At 43.2% G+C, this 19,698-nt stretch overlaps 1 protein-coding gene across 1 annotated transcript in view; it reads right to left on the bottom strand.

Annotated features, from left to right (window-relative positions):
* Window positions 1–6,932, bottom strand: part of LOC120040733 (speckle-type POZ protein) — a 100,582-nt gene extending 93,650 nt beyond the window's left edge. Inside the window, exon 1 of the mRNA XM_038985783.1 lies at window positions 6,887–6,932. The gene's annotated coding sequence lies outside the window, so the exon portion shown is untranslated. The remainder of the gene's footprint in view (window positions 1–6,886) is intronic.
* Window positions 6,933–19,698: the final 12,766 nt, after the last annotated feature.

The raw sequence follows: 19,698 nt of genomic DNA, 5'->3' as shown, positions 1-19,698 counted from the left end.
GAATAAAATACAGATGGGACAGATGCTAGAGAAAGAGGAGAGAGTCCACTAGTAGAGACAGACAACACAATAACTCTTTACTGAACCTCAAGAGTACCAGAAAGTTGTCCTACATTGTTCCACGATCCAGCAGCCCCCTCTCCCCCAATTCCAAACTCAGATAAGGCTCTCTAAAAGCAGGAGCAAAGGCAAGGACATCAGGCTGGGAATTACATGCCATTTTACCTTGGAAATCCTCCAGGAACAAAGGCAACAAACAGCTGCAATTTCTCTGCTCATGTCTGGCTGCACACACAAAGAACGGCTAAGTGCAGCGTGGAGGAAGCCACAGAGCAATCTGCTGTCATTCTACTGCCATTCAGCCAGAGAAGAGAGTCTGCAACCTGGTGTTGTTTTTCCAAGCTGCCCCCACAAATACACACACGTGTACAAAGAATGTATGTTTCCTACACATAGGTTATGCAAACCCACTCCCACAACAAAGAAACTCAAATCCACTTAGCCACAGACACACACTGACAACCCTACACACAAACAAGATTATTTTTTCTTTATGCTGTAATGCCAGTGAATCTCTTAAGAGAGACGGCCATGGGGGAAATCTCCATTCTCTAGTGATGTCCTCAGAGACCCAGTGAGACAGCACACTATATTTCCCAGCTAACTTCTTTGATGACTGAAAAAGTGGGCCGCTTTGGGGAAGCGATAAGACAAAGTCAGTCGGCACCCAAAAACTTTGTCCGGCCTTGTCCCCAGCTTTTTAAGGGCTGCGGAGCGAGGGCCTCGGACAAAAACACCCAACTATAATTGGAACATGGCCCAGGAATCAATACTGCTGCTCGAGTAACGGTCCTCAACCAGAGCCATTTCATATTATACCCGCCATACCTGTTTCTGACAAAAAAAAAAAAAAAACTCAATTTCAGAATGGTATGAACTATCGATTTCACTACCGCAATCCTCTTCCACCCCCAACATCACCTCTCTTCCCCCCCCCCCCCCCCCCCCATCTCACTCGCTCTCTCTATACCTCCGCCTCACCTACTACATAACTCCTTTTCTCGTTCCATCTTATCTAAATTTGTTCATCTTTTTATCTCCATCTTTACACATAACACTCCTCACTCCACCTGCATTAAACCCGTTGCTTTCACTCCCAATTTACCAGACGATAGTTTAGTATCTCCCTCTGTAAAGTCTCACTCTTATCTTTCTCCCTCCATCCATGTCTGGGCATCTCTTTGTATAATTTCACCTTTGACCTTGAATTTGCACAGCGCTTAAACCCTGTCTCACCCAACCCTCAGAGATACTACCCCTAGATGGGTGATTCATTCCCCAAATACCAAACAGCCATATGGAAATTACCTTTGAATTCAATTGGCCTCGCATCACAACAGCAAGATGGTCTACTGCTGCTTTCCAAGCTCAAATGGCAGTAAATACCAGCACGATTAGATCTGACTTTGGGGCCACGGCCGCTTCTAAATCACTGCATTGTCATTGATATTCAGATAGCTTCCCGGGGTCAGCGGCAAGGCTACTCGGCCAGGGAGAAGTAGGCCTCTAGCCCGCAGACCAGGCAGGCCTCCAGCCCACAACTCTCCACACCCAGCCAGCCAGACGCTCACTAAGCTAAACCGCCACCAGCACATTTAAATACATCTAAATGGCAGATGGAATGAGCTGTGCCCGGTTTCCCGATACCGATGGAATTTACACTTACGAGTGTTTTAACAATGCATCTTTCCTATAACGGCCAAAGATGTAATACACGTTTCCCAAAACAACATCCAGAGAGGTACCTAAGTCCGTTGTAGGAGCATGTGTCGATACTGATAGGCTGGAAAGAAAAGCAGTGCTGATCTCGGATCAGCTTTCTCCATTAAAAATGTTGCCTTAACATTAGAATGATTTCAGAATACTGACGACGGATCAGAACTTAGACAAAAGTTACCACCTAAGGCTGCAAATATTGAGGCGTCTTATTCTAATGCTTACCTAATAAAAATGCACTAAGTCACCGATTGGCACATCATTGCGCATGTTAGGCTACACATCATGAAATATATTGAGGCAAATGAGAAATTAGCAAAATAGAACAATTGATTGAACATGAAATGTATTTCTATATGATATATGAGGCCTATAGCTTATTGTTTATATTTGAATGCAGTTCTCAGTTTTCATTTGAATAACCTTTTTAAACATAGCTTGGAATTAATTGCAAAGACATTGACAACTCTGTATTTGTAGTTATCGGCAGTCACAGAGAGACAGATAAACCATTTGATTCTGTTTAGCGGAGATCTTCTGTGTTTAAAATGACGTGGGAGGGCATCTAACGGCGCACTTAGCTGTTCTACGAGTGGTCTGAGGCAAGCATTAAATTCCAAGCATTTTCAAGTGCAACGTTAATAATGATGGTTTGCGGAAAAAGCTTGGATTTAACTTCTTACGCCTGAGATCGGCTGAGATCCCGTTAACGGGATCGACTTGACAACAGCCAGTGAAAGCGCAGGGCACCAAATTCAAACAGAAATCTCATAATTACAATTCCTCAAACATACAAGTATTATACACCATTTTAAAGATAAAGTTGTTGTTAATCCCACCACAGTGTCCGATTTCAAAAAGGCTTTACGACGAAAGCATACCACGCGATTATGTTAGGTCAGTACCGAGTCACAGAAAAACACAGCCATTTTTCCAGCCAAAGAGAGGAGTCACAAAAAGCAGAAATAGAGATAAAATGAATCACTAACCTTTGATGATCTTCATCAGATGACACTCATAGGACTTCATGCGTGTTTTGTTCGATAAAGTTCATATTCATATCCAAAAATCTTAGTTTACATTGGCGCGTTGTGTTCAGTAATGTTTTGCCTCCAAAACATCCGGTGATTTTGCAGAGAGCCACATCAATTTACAGACATACTCATAATAAACATTTATAAAAGATACAAGTGCTTTACATGGAACTTTAGATAAACTTCTCCTTAGTGCAACCGCTGTGTCAGATTTCCAAAAAAACTTTACGGAAAAAGCACACCATACAATAATCTGAGTACGGCGCTCAGACACAAAAACAAGCCATACAGGTACCCGCCATGTTGTGGAGTCAACAAGTCAGAAATAGCATTATAAATATTCACTTACCTTTGATGATCTTCATCAGAATGCATTCCCAGGAATCCCAGTTCCACAATAAATGTTTTATGTCCAAATCAATCAATCAAATTTATTTTATATAGCCCTTCGTACATCAGCTAATATCTCAAAGTGCTGTACAGAAACCCAGCCTAAAACCCTAAACAGCAAGCAATACAGGTGTAGAAGCAAGGTGGCTAAGAAAAACTCCCTAGAAAGGCCAAAACCTAGGAAGAAACCTAGAGAAGAACCAGGCTATGAGGGGTGGCCAGTCCTCTTCTGGCTGTGCCGGGTGGAGATTATAACAGAACATGGCCAAGATGTTCAAATGTTCATAAATGACCAGCATGGTCAAATAATAATAATCACAGAAATCGAGGGTGTAGCAAGTCAGCACCTCAGGAGTAAATGTCAGTTGGCTTTTCATAGGCGATCATTAAGAGTATCTCTACCGCTCCTGCGGTCTCTAGAGAGTTGAAAACAGCAGGTTTACCTCCAAATACCTCCTTTTTGTTCGCGCGTTTAGTTAAAAAATCCAAATTCGCGCAGGCCAGACGAAAAGTCAAAAAATTCCATTACAGTTCGTAGAAACATGTTAAACGATGTATAGAATCAATCGTTATGATGTTTTTAACATAAATCTTAAATAATGTTTCAACCAGAGAATTCCTTTGTCTTTAGAAACTAAAAGGAACACAGCTACCTCTCACGGGGGTGCGCCTGAGACCCCTGACTCAATCAGCTCTCATTCCCTCATCCTTCACAGTGGAAGCATCAAACAAGGTTCTAAATACTGTTGACATCTAGTGGAAGCCTTAGGAAGTGCAATATGACCCCATAGACACTGTATATTGGATAGGCAAACCTACAAACCTCAGATTTCCCACTTCCTGGTTGGATTTTTTCTCAGGTTTTTGCCTGCCATATGAGTTATGTTATACTCACAGACATCATTCAAACAGTTTTAGAAACTTCAGTGTTTTCTATCCAAATCTACTAATAATATGTATATCTTAGCTTCTGGGCCTGAGTAGCAGGCAGGTTACTCTGGGCACCTTATTCATCCAAGCTACTCAATACTGCCCCCAGCCATAAGAAGTTAACAATGCTCCTACGAAGGCTCTAACGATGAACTTAGCCTTATGATGCTTTTGGGAAACAGGCCCTGGGTTTGTGTTTCACTTTAAAATGGATGCCATAATGTAATGGAAGAGCAGCAGGCTTGGTGTTAGTCTGGCTGAAAAATGGCCTGGCATCTCTTTATGGTGACTAAAAACATCCACTTCGTCTGTGTCACTCCTGCTCCTATCCTGTTATTCGAATGCAGGAACGAGCAGTGGAAAACCATTAGATACCGCCACTGTCTGCATCAGTCACACAAAATACATTTCATCCCACACATCCAAAACAGCCAATAGCACAGGCAGGCGTTTGCGACCCCAATCTATATTTCAATTTCCAACCTCTCAGCAAACTAATTCAATAGTTGTTGCATTCCCTCACAAGTAATCAGCATTGTGAGAAATGGGCTTCTTCTAAACTCTCTGTCTTCTGACTCACACACATTTACTGGAGCTGCACACACACACCTATTACCACCATTATCCACATATATACTTAACACAGGTGGAAAGACACAGTTACACAACTAAACTGCCTGGATGCACACTCCGGTGCTCTTCTCCTCATAGCTCTGTGGCCATGTGGAAGCTGAGGCAGGCGGGTATTAGCGACAAATTTAGGAGCTTAAACAGCGACAGCTTTACGATGCCTGAGCGGCCTCTACCACTCCATTGCTGTCAGATTACATTAGCTTGCCCTCCGCCATGCATTGGCTGTTATTCCTAGCACCTCGCGTAAATAAAACAAAGTGTTCTGTCCTATGGATGGTGAGGAGGGCCGGGGGATGGTGTGTAGAGTGCATCTCCGCTAAATCGAGTGCTGTCCAATTTAACATATCATAACATAGAATGGATGGAGTTGGCTGGGAAGTGATGGCTGGCTAGGAGTTTGTGTGCAGTGAAACGACTAGGTAGGCATTGCAGTACCGGTAACTTGTGAAGTGTTCCATCGCCAGTCATTGTCATGAAGGTATTGTGCAACGGAAATGTCTTTTACCATTTTGGCCTAATCACTGATTACAGCCTGACTTTAACTACGGAACAATGGAACCCTGTGCCTGCTCTGAGGATCCTTTCCCGTCAACGCAGTCTGGAAGCATGTACAAAATTTGTCTTCATACAGAGAAGCACATTCCTGTTGACAACCACAGGGTTTTCCTTACCGTTATGAGATGGCTGTCTCTCAGCACAGCCACACTGACTGGTGAGGCCAGCATGTCAAATCAAGGTAAGTACTCCAGTCAGACAAGTACTCCACTCACACCAAAATGACTTTCTCAGTTAAACAGCTGCCAAGATGAAGTCTCTGCACTCAAGCCACAACTAAACACCTGTCTGTCTTCAGACTTTCACAGGCCCCATTTTCCTCATCAATAGAGCCAAAACTCTCACTTACACTGAAATAGTGTAGGCCTATCAGTTTTGAGGTGTCTGTTGGAGCAGGTGTGTGGCAGGTGAATGAGTACTTCTAGTGCAGCTCCTTGAGGGCAGCTTTTAGGACTGGGACTGTAGTGGGTGTTCCAGTTGTTGTTATCTATGCTGTCTCAGAGCATACCTCACTAAACCACTCAGATGCTCAACTAAACTCCAACATTGCTCCCTCAGTTTCAACCTGCATGTGTTTACAATCTGGAAAAATGCTTAAGGACCACACAAGAATGATTGAGATTTCCCACAGCACTTCATGTACTAAAACTAATCTTGCCTCAACATTTTATTTGGTTAAATACCAGCTGTGCCCCAAAACGCCCACTTAAAAAACATCTGCCACTGGAATTCTCTCTGTCTGTGCGTGGTTAACCATATTGACAATTTCACAGTTTGCTCATCTTTAGGCAGGACCTTATTCTGCAATGCAGCAACCCCTCAGCCTGGCTCTTCACATTCTCTATGGAGCTCAGTTTCTGGCGAAGGACACTGTGCTGCACAACTCATGCAAACAAATACGGGAGACAAGTGATGGTCACTATTTGGCAGGATACAGGCAGTTGTGGGATGGTGGCTTCAGAGCAAATTGTGGGTTCATAATGTGGAAGGGAAAAAAATGCTTTTACTGAAGCACAGGGCCCCTGTGAGAATTACTCATGTACTCATTTCTAGGAATAACCCACCTCTTTCCCGCACACCAACTGCATAAAATGAATCTTTCCTTCACAAATGGTCAAGCTAAAACCAGCTGTCAAACCATTGTCAGACAAGCGCGAGGCAGCGTAGATTGGCTAGCTAACTAGCTCAGCTGGCTAAACAACTAGCTAGCAAGCTGGCTAAGTAGGAAACTACAACAAGTAGTTTCCTACATTTTAGCACGATTAGCTAATGTTTGGTAGACGATTTGTCCGGGCTTACTTCCAACGAGCTAGCTACCCCTCTGCTGGCTAGTTAACTAGCTAGCGAGCTAACGTTAGCTAGCTAAGTGTAGCTTGCTATCTCGAAAGTCAACAGTCGAGATTGTTGAGAAGGTAAAATAGATAGATACAAGTTGGCTAAGTGCCTTCCGTATTCCTGTTAGATACCAAACTCACACGTTCACTGGTGTTTGGTCTCAGAATGAAAGCAAGTACAAGCAAAGTTTAGAATTTTTTCAAAGCGATGTTTCCTTTTGTTTTAAAACTCACCTTTTTTCAGTCTGTTCCACGACAGGATAGGATTTTTTTTTGTCAGCACTGGCACTTTACATCCGGGTTATGCCTGTGACGAAAGCATGCACGCCCATGGCAATGTTTTGGTAAGCACGCGCGCTTTGTTATTTTAGCTAAATACTTTATTCATGAATGTACATGTCTTATTAATACATTTATTCATGTAAATATAAGAGTCAAAAACCTCTGTTTATTCTTTTTGAGAATTAAATTGAACATTAAATAAACACAATTCATTCTTCTCATAGCAACAACAAAAAACTATCAAGACACGCTATTTTTATAATGTATTGTCTATATTCCCCTCACTGTCGTTTGTAATTGTTTTTCTATATATTTTGAATTCGTTTAAAATAAAGTCAGTATGTGAAAAAGCCTGATAATACAGTCTTCTTCTTCCTCTTCTTCTTCTTCTTCTTCAATAAAATTACATAACAGGGGGTACCGGTCCGAGTCAATATGCTGGGATACAGGTTAGTCGAGGTCATTTGTACATATAGGTAGGGGTAAAGTGACTATGCATAAATAATAAACAGTGAAGAAGCAGCAGTGTAAAAACAGTGTAAATAGTCAGGGGAGTCATTTTATTAATTGTTCAGCAGTCTTATGGCTTGGGGGTAGAAGCTGTTAAGGAGCCTTTTGGACCTATACTTGGAGCTCCGGTACCGCTTGTTGTGCGGTAGCAGAGAGAACAGTCTATGACTAGGGTGACTGGAGTCTTTGACAATTTTTGGGGCCTTCCTCTGACACCGCCAAGTATATAGGTCCTGGATGGCAGGAATCTTGGACCCAGTGATGTATTGGGCCGTATGCACTGCCCTCTGTAGCACCTTACGGTCAGATTCTGAGCAATTGCCATATCAAGAGGTGATACAACCGGTCCGGATGCTCTCGATGGCCCAGTTGTAGAAATTTTGGGATCTGGGGACAAATGCCAAATCTTTTCAGTCTCCGAAGGGAGAAAAGGTGTTGTCGTGCCCTCTTCACGACTGTCGTGGTGTGTTTGGACCATGATAGTTTGTTGGTGATGTGGACACCAAGGAACTTGAAATTCTCGACCCGCTCCACTACAGCCCCATCAATGTTAAAGCGGGCCTGTTCGGCCCTCCTTTTCCTGTAGTCCACGATCATCTCCTTCATCTTCCTCACATTGAGGGGGAGGTTGTTATCCTGGCACCACACTGCCAGGTATCTGACCTCCTCCCTATAGGCTGTCTCATCGTTGTCTGTGATCAGGCCAGCCACTGTTGTGTCGTCAGCAAACTTAATGATGGTGTTGGAGTCGTGCTTAGCCACGCAGTCGTGGGTGAACATGGAGTGCAGGAGAGGGCTAAGCATGCACCCCTGAGGGGCCCCCATATGGAGGATCAGTGGGGCAGATATGTTGTTGCCTACCATTTACCACCTGGAAGCGGCCAGTCAGGAAGTCCAGGATCCAGTTGCAAAGGGGGGTATTTAGTCCCAGGGTCCTTAGCTTAGCGATGAGCTTTGTGGGCATTATGGTCTAGAACGATGAGCTGTAGTCAATGAACAGCATTCTCACATAGGTGTTCCTTTTGTCCAGGTGGGAAAGGGCAGTGTGGAGTGCGATTGAGATTGCGTAATCTGTGGATCTGTTGGGGCGGTATGCAAATTGGAGTGGGTCTAGGGTTTCCGGGATGATGTTGTTGATGTGAACCATGACCAGCCTTTCAAAGCACTTCATGGCTACCGACGTGAGTGCTATGGGGCGGTAGTCATTTTGTCTTACCTTCGCATTCTTGGGCTCAGGGACCATGGTGGTCTGCTTGAAACATGTAGGTATTACAGAGTCGGTCAGGGAGAGATTGAAAATGTCAGTGAAGACACTTGCCAGTAGGTCCACGCAAGCTCTGAGTACAAGCCCTGGTAATCCGTCTGGCCCCGCGGCCTTGTGAATGTTGACCTGTTTAAAAGTCTTGTTCACATCAGCTACGGAGAGCATGATCACACAGTCGTCCGGAACAGCTGGTGCTCTCATGCATGCTTCAGTGTTGCTTGCCTCAAAGCAAGCATAAAAGTAATTGAGCTCGTCTCGTAGACTCGCGTCACTGGGCAGCTTGCGACTGGGTTTCCCTTTGTAGTCCGTAGTAGTTTGCAAGCCCTGCCACGTCAGAGCCGGTGTAGTAGGATTCAATCTTAGTCCTGTATTGACGCTTTGCCTGTTTGAGGGTTGTCTGAGGGCATAGCGGGATTTATTATAAGTGTCCGGATTAGTGTTCCGCTCCTTGAAAGCAGCAGCTCTAGCCTTTAGCTCGGTGTGGATGTTGCCTGTAATCCGTGGCTTCTTGTTGGGATATGTATGTACGGTCACTGTGTGGGCGATGTTGTCGATGCACTTATTGATGAAGCCGGTGACTGAGGTGGTTTACTTCTCAATGCCATTGGATGAATTTCGGAACATATTCCAGTCTGTGCTACCAAAATAGTCCTGTAGCGTAGCATCCGCGTCATCTGACCACTTCCGCACTGAGCGAGTCACTGGTACTTCCTGCTTTAGTTTTTGCTTGTAAGCAGGAATCAGGAGGATAGAGTTATGGTTTTGCCAAATGGAGGGCGAGGGAGAGCTTTGTATGCATCTCTGTGTGTGGAGTAGAGGTGGTCTTGAGTTTTCCTTTCCTCTGGTTGCACATGTGACATGCTGGTAGAAATGAGGTAAAATAGATAGATATAAGTTTGCCTCCATTAAAGTACCCAGGCACTAGGAGCTCTGCTTCTGGATGAGCATTTTCTTGTTTGCTTATGGACTTATACAGCTCGTTGTGCCAGCATCGGTTTGTGGTGGTAAATAGATGGCTACAAAAAAGATAGATGAAATCTCTCTAGGTAGATAGTGTGGTCTACAGCTTATCATGAGGTACTCCACCTCAGGCAAGCAATACCTCAAGACTTCTTTAATATTAGACATTACGCACCAGCTGTTATTGACAAATAGACACACACCCCTGTCCCTCGTCTTACCAGATGTAGCTTCTCTATCCTGCCGATGCACCGAAAACCCAGCCAACTCTATATTATCCGTGTCGTTGTTCAGCCATGGCTCGGTGAAACATAAGATATTACAGTTTTTAATGTCCCGTTGGTAGGATAGTCTTGACCGTAGATAATCCAGTTTGTTTGCTAGTGATTGCACATTAGCCAACAGAACCGATGGTGGTGGCGATTTACTCACTAACCTACAAATCCTCACAAGGCACCCCGACCTTCGCCCCCTGTATTTTTTCTTCACGCGAATGATAGGGATTTGGGCCTGGTCTCCAGGAAGCAGTATATCCTTTGCGTCTGACTGATTAAATAAAACCCTTTGTCCAGTTCTAGGTGAGAAATCACTGTGTTGATGTCCAGAAGCTATTTTTGGTCATTAGAGACAGTAGCAGCAACTTTATTTAAAAAAACATTTATTTCACCTTTATTTAACCAGGTAGGCCAGTTGAGAACAAGTTCTCATTTACAACTGCAACCTGGTCAAGATAAAGCAAAGCAGTGCGACAAAAACAACAACACAGAGTTACACATAAACAAATGTACAGTCAATAACACAAAATAAAAGAAAAATAGAAAAATCTATGCACAGTGTGTGCAAATGTAGAAGAGTAGGGAGGTAGGCAATAAATAGGCCCAGAGGCAAAAATAATTACAATTTAGCATTAATACTGGAGTGATAGATGTGCAGATTATGAATGTGCAAGTAGAGATACTGGGGTGCAAAAAAGCAAGAGAGTAAGTAATAATATGTGGGTGAGGTAGTAACTTTATGTACAAAATAGCACAGTTGGTTAGGAGCCCGTAAAACGGCAGCCATCCCCTCATATAAGGAAATCAATCAATTGAAATGATTTCATTAGGCCCTAATCTATGGGTTTCATATGAATGGGAATACAGATATGCATCTGTTGGTCACACCATTTGCCTCATGCAGCGCAGCACATCTCCATCGCATAGAGTTTATCAGCCTGTTGATTGTGGCCTGTGAAATGTTGTCCCACTCCTCTTCAGTGGCTGTGTGAAGTTGCTGGATATTTGCAGGAACTGTAAAAAGCTGTCGTACATGTCGATCCAAAGCATCCTAAACATGCTCAATGGGTGACATGTCTAGTGAATATGCAGGCCATGGAAGAACTGGGACATTTTCAGCTACCAGGAATTGTTTTCAGATAATTGCGACATGGGACCGTGTATTATCATGCTGAAACAAGATGTTATGGTGGCAATGGGCCTCAGGATCTCCTCGGTATCTCTGTGCATTGAAATTGCCATTGATAAAATGCGATTGTGTTCGTTGTCCATAGCTTATGCCTGCCCATACCATAACCCCACCGTGGGGTACACTGTTCACAACATTGACATCAGCAAACCGCTCGCCCACACATGCCATACACCATGTCTGCCATCTGCCCGGTACAGTTGAAACCAGGATTCATCCGTGAAGAGCACACTTCTCCAGTGTGCCAGTGGCCATCGAAGGTGAGCATTTGCCCTGTTGAGGATGATGAGCACACAAATGAGCTTCCCTGAGACGGTTTCTGACAGTTTGTGCAGAAATTCTTCAGTTGTGCAAACCCACAGTTTCATCAGCTGTACGGGTGGCTCGTCTCAGACGATCCCGCAGGTGAAAAAGCCGGATGTGGAGGTCCTGGGCTGGCGTGGTTACACGTGGTCTACGGTTGTGAGGCCGGTTGGACATACTGTCAAACTGACATTGGAGGCAGCTTGTGGTACAGAAATGAACATTCAATTCTCTGGCAGCAGTTCTGGTGGACCTTCCCACAATTAGCATACCAATTGCACACTCCCTCAAAACTTGAGACCTCTGTGGCATTGTGTTTTGTGACAAAACTGCACATTTTAGTGTGGCCTTTAATTGTCCCAAGCACAAGGTGCACCTGTGTAATGACCATGCTGTTTAATCAGCTTCTTGATATGCCACACCAATCAATGGATTATCTTGGCAAAGAAGAAATGCTCACTAACAGGGATGAAAACAAACATGTGCACCACATTTGAGAGAAATAAGCTTTTTATGCATATGGAAGATTTCTGGGATCTTTTATTTTAGCTCATGAAACATGGAACCAACACTTTACATGTTGTGTTTATATTTTTGTTAGGTATAAAATAATCAAATAAATCCCTACTAACTTCTCGCACATGCTCCCCCCAAAATCCCTCCCAGGCCCCCCAATCCCATTCAACTTAATCTATATCATTCTGAGACAATCCACCTTTAGGATTATTCAACATGTCAGCAACCTTTTCCACAGTAACATTTGTTACCTCCAATAACTATTTTGCCATATCCACAATAACTTTCAACCTGGCATTTCTGCTTTCCACCACTGAAGTCGTGTTGATAACCTTACCAATGAAAGCTATGAAGTCAACTTTATTCATTATCAAAGTGTCCTTTGACAAAGCACATTCAAGAGCGCAAGATTTCTGAACAGGTCTTGAAACCATGTCAGGACCAGCAGAAGCACCAGCCCCGAAAGGAAGTCCATTTACTACAGGAGTTCGCACTGTAGTTCCACCAATCTGCATATGATACATCATGACTGATTCTATTTCTCTGAGCCTGTCTAGCCTCTCTCTTAATCGGATAGGGTGTAAATAAGGCCCTGTGTTCTCATCAAACCCCATCACAACTTTCCACTTCGACACATTTTTACTCTTACTTCCTACCTTATGGTGTCTTTATGCTTTCCATACTAGACGCTCCACTGCTTTCAGTATCATGATCTCTCTTCTTCCTATGTCTTTCCACTACAGACCATTCAGATCCTTGACCCTCATCCTTCCACTCCATATCATCAGAACTGTCACCCATAAAGATCGCATTCCAGCACAGCTGTTGCTTCCCCAACCTTTTCTCCATTTCCTCCACTTTTTCCTCACTACTCGCCGCCATTTGATCTCATTCCAGGGCCATGTTCATTACGAAAATGTTGTAGATAGAAATACCACAAATAGAGCTGATGTGATTCCTTATTCTAGATGTCAGAGAGGCATGTTTGTTCTATCTGAACGTTCCAAAACTTTGTGTCCTCCTGTACGTGGCCCTGGTGAAAACTGTTGAAGCAGAAAGTGACAATGTCACAGCGTTGAAATGAAAGATGTGATTTTCACAGACAGATTGCATATTATTTTGTGGACTTTAATCTTTCATGGATTATTCATCTTGAACTGAAGTTCTTAGATTCTATATTTGTGATCTTCTTCCAAGCAGTTGTCTACCGGGATATATGGTTTTGAAGGCAGAATAACTTTATAGAAATATAGTAAAGAAATGTAAAATATTTGTCAAGAAGAAAAAAGATAACTTTAAACATTTATTGAACTCTTACTAAAATAAAAAAATGCATTGGCACCAGCATTTGGATGTTGGCTTGAACATTTGTGATGTTCCCGAAACAATGGATATGTTTGCTCTTTCCCACTCATAGCAAGGGGAACAGCCTTGACAGGAATACCATTACATATTTCATTTGTGATTTTTACTACCAAGCATAACACACATGTTCATGAGTTATGCAAAATCCTTGTTATTCCAAGCCAATAGAATGCAGTCACCACATAGTAGTGTATTACCCTGTGACAGTGTCTGCTCAGTCTGCAGGGTTGGCACCATGTTCTCCGGAAGCTCCACTCTGAAGGAGTTTAATGCAATTATAAATAAATAAGCATGTGGTGGGGAAGAAGACGGGGCCCTTTGGGGACAAGCTGAGAGAAAATAGTGGAAGTTTAATTAAAGCTGCAAAACCATACTCCTACTCACACACACACACACACACACACACACACACACACACACACACACACACACACACACACACACACACACACACACACACACACACACACACACACACACACACACACACACACACACACACACACACACACACACACACACAAGCACACACACACATAGTGAAACACACAAGCAAACACATACTGGCGAAAAATCGTTATGTGTGCGTGCATGTGTGTGCTCATGGATGGGCTTTCATTATTTGTAGCATCTGGAGAATATCCTCTCATGTGGAGGCAAGAAGTGAAGGCAAGATTTCCGGGGGGCAGGTCAAGTGGTGGTACAGTCAGCGTGCTTCAGTTGTGCACTCCTATCCCCACACCATAAAAAGGCAGCACATTGTCTTTTTTTGCTCATGTTTTTTGCTCATGTTATTTGTGCATGTTTTTTGCTCATGTTTTTTTCTGGTGAATGATTGAACTGCCAGTCTCCCTGTAATTACCTGAGGGGTGTCAGGCGAACAAATGTGCAGCCAGTAAAATGTTGATGAGGGAGTATTGAATTTGCACTTTAATTAGAGTGCTTATAGAGTGTGGATTACACGTAGCACTCCAGGGTCACCGCTCTCACTCAATTACTTCACCAACCACACCATGGGAGGAGGGACAGCAGGGAGGGGGAACGGGAGGGTTAGGGTTAGGAGAGAGAAGGTACAGGAGGAAATAAGGAAGGTTGGATATGACAGGATGAGGGGCTGAGGTGCAGTTTAGGTCACTTAGTGGACTGTACTGAGGACATGTGAGGAGAGTGAGAATAAATAATAGATGGGGTAGGCAAAAGGAAGATCCTAAGAAATTAAGAGAATTATGAAACATTGAGCAGAGAGGAAGGTTGAATACATTCCCAGTGCACTTCTCTACGTTTTATTAAAAGCAAGTGGATACCAACCACTCAGTCCAACAGTGACTTTTTGTCTGTTGAAGTGTTTATCTCCCCATTTTCCATTTATGTGCTGTTTATTTACATAATTATCCTTAAAGTTGAAGAGTCTAGACTGAGGAGTCAGTAAAAAAGGAGAGTAAACAACAACATCAACCACAACAATGCGCTGGAGTCCCTGGGTAAATTCACAAATGGATTTATTGAGCCAATGAGTGAATATCTCCGGCCATTTAGAGTGGATTTGTCTGTTAGGCAGCGATAAACGACAGCTTGCCTTTCTTCGGATTAGCTCCTGAGTTCTGAAAAGGAGATTGTTGAAGGACGTGCTTATAGAGTAAACAAGGCAATGGCAAAAGGGAAAAATAAACTCATTTGATTGCTTGGCTGCACTTTAAAAGACAAAGCGAAATAATATGAATAATTAATTGTTACAGGTCATTATGGCGGGCTTTTACTGCTTAATTACTGTTTGTGTTGTTTACACAATCAAGACAGACTCAGATTAAAACATTTCAAAGGGATAACTTGAACAGAGGCAATACAGTGGCAAAAATCTGTTTAAAATTCTTCAGTCAAACTTATATCATAATATATCATCATTATTTTTTTTTTAAAGATATATTTTTTTGATATATCCCTACACAAAATGTGTGAACAGACACAGAGGAATGACTTGAAGCACATTAGCCTCCTGTACTAATTTAGAAAGTAATAGGCCTACAATGATATGTCCATTGTCCACATGCTTTGCATAATAATAATTAGAATGGGATTTGAGACCACAGATCAGAACAGATCAGATCTCTTTCTTTCTTTCTTTCTTTCTTTCTTTCTTTCTTTCTTTCTTTCTTTCTTTCTTTCTTTCTTTCTTTCTTTCTTTCTTTCTTTCTTTCTTTCTTTCTTTCTTTCTTTCTTTCTTTCTTTCTTTCTTTCTTTCTTTCTTTCTTTCTTTCTCTCTCTCTCTCTCTCTCTCTCTCTCTCTCTCTCTCTCTCTCTCTCTCTCTCTCTCGTCAACATAGAGGGCGTGTAGCCTTGTGTGTAGTCTTCCCACAGGCCCTGAAGGAATCTCTCCCACCGCACTCACATAATCACTTCAGACCCGGCTGCTTAGGCCAACATATCCACCGAGACTCACCAGCCCCTCGCTGCAGGCCAAGTCAGACCGCTGAGTGAAAAAATCAACTGTAAAGACAGAAACAAAAAACTACAAGTCAGACTCTGTCATTTAGATGCCTACTGTCACATGGTATTCTACTTTATTTCACTGTGGTTTGTATGGAAATGAATGCTGGACTTTAGGCCTACACTCAATGGATAATGCAGACTGTAAGACTAAATATCAGTGTGTGTTTGCTTGATCAGGCTTGTATCCTTGACTTCACTGCCAAGGAAATGAAAATATGCATAGAAAAAGCTCACAACGCCCAATCCACAGACTAAATGGGCTAAAACTCCCTTCAACGATATTAAAGGAGAGGGCTTTAATGGTGTGTTTAATGATTCCTTACTCTGGCAAATGGACTTTTTCAAAATCCCAACGCTGTTAGAAAGGGACTCTTTCTCCTCCAATTAGAGACGGTCCCACTATTCCAAACGGAGGTCGTTTTCGTTATTGAAAAGAAGAAATCAGTGCTGTTTGTGCTTGCTACCTCTCTTATGACGAGCTTGAAATGCATACTCAATCAGTCAGCCGAGTGGAAAAGAGTCCTGCAATGAAATGATTAAGTTGAAAAGATAGTTTGAACATTTCCAGAAAGGCCTCTTGAGGGCTGAGAGCATAACAAGATAGTTTGTGTGCTCTGGGACATTAGCATACATTTGTGGGAACCAGATTCTCAGTTTGCCCAAGATGGGAAGGGAATCTCTTCTAAATCCAACCAATATAATGCTTCCCAGATAGATGTCCTATTTGTTATTTCAGTTTTCTCCCCACATTGCTTGTCAAAGGAGCCAATTACTAATATCTTAATTAGCTACTAGGAGATGAAAAGTGAGGGAGAAATATTTGAAGTGGAAGCTGCTTGGACACAGTTAGGCTGTAGCCAGCACTATGCAATTGGAATGATAATTGCTTCATAAAGTCTGGAATAAAACAATTCTGCTATGATTGACTTCTCAGCAAGGTGAATCTCAGGGCTATGTGCCATATACTGTACCTGCACTGCTGCACTTCCAACTAAGACATTCTGGCACACAAGTCATGTTCTTCACACTGTTTAGCCCATACTGTATGTCTGCTCACTGCAGTAGATACCAATCAGCTCAGTATGGGTTTGTACTTGTCTTTATCAATCTGTCTTCCTGACATTGAAAGGGCGTAACGACACCGAGCCACAGGTCAATGCACTTTTTCTTCTCTTCCATCCCCAAATTAGGCCATTAGTGCAGCAGTGCTTATAGACAAACAGAAACTGCTGTGGCCTTTAAAGATGCCATCGACTTTTTAATGAAGTCTCATTAAGGCACTATGAAGTGATACAGAGTAAAGCCCATCCTATCTCAGTTGTGTGTTCAGAGATTCTGAGACACAGAGAATAGTGTGTTCTCATTTCAGTGTCGTAGAGAAGAGCTGAAACAGAAACATTTAACATCTCTGTCATCAGTGTCTTAGTAATACCTTATCATCTCCCAAAGCAATACTGACTTATCTTATTGCCGCTCCTTCTTCACTTCAGCCATCAATCACATTGTTGATTTGTAGAGAGAGAGAGAGAGATCAGAAATGCATGACCTGGATTTGGATAGCTTCAGACGTTGACTCCTCAGAGGCACAAATGGCCTTTGAATCCTTTGAATCCCAGTCTGTAGAGGAGTTATCCAGGGTCAAGGTGTTATTGGAAAACCTTCATAGACCTCACGCATGGGACAGGACACTGACCTCAAATCTTCATGCATAGTCTGAACGAGCAGGACCTGGATTGACCCATCATCACACATGTTACTGACAAATAGAGGGTTGGTAGGTTGGCAGGTAGCCTAACGGTTTGAGCATTGGGCCAGTAACCAAGAGGTCGCTGGTTCGAATACCTGAGCCGACAAGTTGAAAAACCTGTTGATGTGCTCTTGAGCAAGGCATTTTACCCAATTTGCTCCAGGTGCACCCTACTACTATGGCTGACCCTGTAAAACAACACATTTCACTGCACTTATCTGGTGTATATGAAAATAAAACACTTTTTGGGGGGGGGACACACTCCTAGGGCCATTCTCACATGACATCACCAGATCAAACTGTTCTACCTCCTCAAATCAACTGACAGACTGGGAATGGCTTCAGTCTTCTTTGTACAGCACATAATTCATATAGATGACACATATTCTCAGGCAGTGGTATATTAAAAACATGAAAGTATGACATTATTATATAAACGCTCGGCCCAAGAACCAATAATGAATATAATTGCATCCGTTCAGGCATTCAGAGGGGGGAGCTTCTTTTCATCCTGAAACAATCTCGAGCTCCAATAGTCAAAGACCTGCAGTCCCGTCTAGGACATTAGTTTCAACCAATCGTGGAAAGGCAAGAGAGAAGGTAATCGGGTTAGCCACTTAAAAGCAGCGCACCAGAAACTCTATTATTGGAAAAGTAATGGAGACCGACGTTTGTCTGTAAGCTTCGGCTGTTTGGTTAATTACAGATCTATGAACAACATTGGCACTCATTTACATACAGTATGCAAATTCAGAGCAGACCAGCAGAGCTGTTTCTGTCGCTGGTGGCATTTGTCTGGAGGAGAGAGAGAACGAGAGAAGGAAAGAGGGGAAGAGAGAAGAAACATGACATAGGTGGAAATGTTGAGAGAAAATGGAGAGATAGCAAGAAGAGATAGAGAAAGAGTCCTAACAGAGAGCCAGGCAGAGGAGACGAGATATTGAGATTCTCTGCAGTCTAACTGAAGTGTTGAGGAAGCAGTGGGAGGGGTAGGGCTTTGTCAACACAAGCCAGTTATACACACAGTCAGTGAATCAAGTGGGAATGACTTCACCTGAACACACACCAATTATCTGAGTTCTAAATATGACAAGACAAGACAACCACACTGGTAAACACAGTACAGGGAGGACAACCATATTGTCTATGCAGTTATGCTGAGACACTCAGTTTTGGCACATCATTTGAGTGTTTGTACTCAAACAATTACACATTCCATATGGTGACAGTTACAAGTTTCCTTTAAGTGTACTTCCCTAGCAAGTTCAAGGGGGCTCCTGTCACTGTGATGCTCAGGTGTGCACAGATGTTGCTTTGCATGAATCTGTGATCTGCTAGTGTTTGTAGCATTGCATGTTACTAATTCATTTAGACAGCGGGGGGACACGGGGAGCGGGTCCCTGGGGCTTTCTCTGCTTTACACACTGTATGCCACAAGCTGTCTGGGAGAGGGTAGGGGACAGGGTGCTGGTTGTGGTGTGGTGCGTGCCTTGAAACTGAACAGCTAGCAAACAAGTCACGTGTCTGCTGCTCTAATGAGTCACATGTCACTGCTCCATTGACGTCAGTGAACAGCGAGAGGCGTCCCATTTGGGGAGGCCTTTGCAGACAAATACTCTCCATCTCTCTCTCCATCTGACTCTCTGTCTTTCTCTCTCTCTCTCTCTCTCTGCCTCTTTCCCTCTCTCACACAAACACCGACTGAGTTTACACACTAATATCAATAAAATCCATGTCCCAAGTTGATGTCTTCCTCCTGACTGAAGCCTCCTCCCTCCTCCTGCTGATTTCCCCATCAGACTGCCCTAATTCACACAGTCTCCTGAGGAGCCATGAAAGTGCTACCTGTTTTGTCTGTGTTCTCTTCCCAGCTTTCCCCTCTCCTCCTCCCTCCACTGTACTGCTGAGGAGGACTGCCTGTGGATGCTGCTGGCGCTGGAGCTACAGTCCAGTAATTAATCTCTTCAGAGGACGAGTGAGATTCCAGATGGTCCGTCTCTAATGGTGTGTGTGTGTGTGTGTGTGTGGTGTGTGTGTGTGTGTGTGTGTGTGTGTGTGTGTGTGTGTGTGTGTGTGTGTGTGTGTGTGTGTGTGTGTGTGTGTGTGTGTGTGTGTGTGTGTGTGTGTGTGTGTGTGTGTGTGTGTGTG

This window comes from Salvelinus namaycush, chromosome 3 (assembly GCF_016432855.1).
Source record: "Salvelinus namaycush isolate Seneca chromosome 3, SaNama_1.0, whole genome shotgun sequence".
In the NCBI taxonomy this organism is placed as follows: Eukaryota; Metazoa; Chordata; class Actinopteri; order Salmoniformes; family Salmonidae; genus Salvelinus; species Salvelinus namaycush.
Note: the sequence above shows the minus strand (reverse complement) of the source record. Positions and strands in the feature narration are given on the sequence as shown.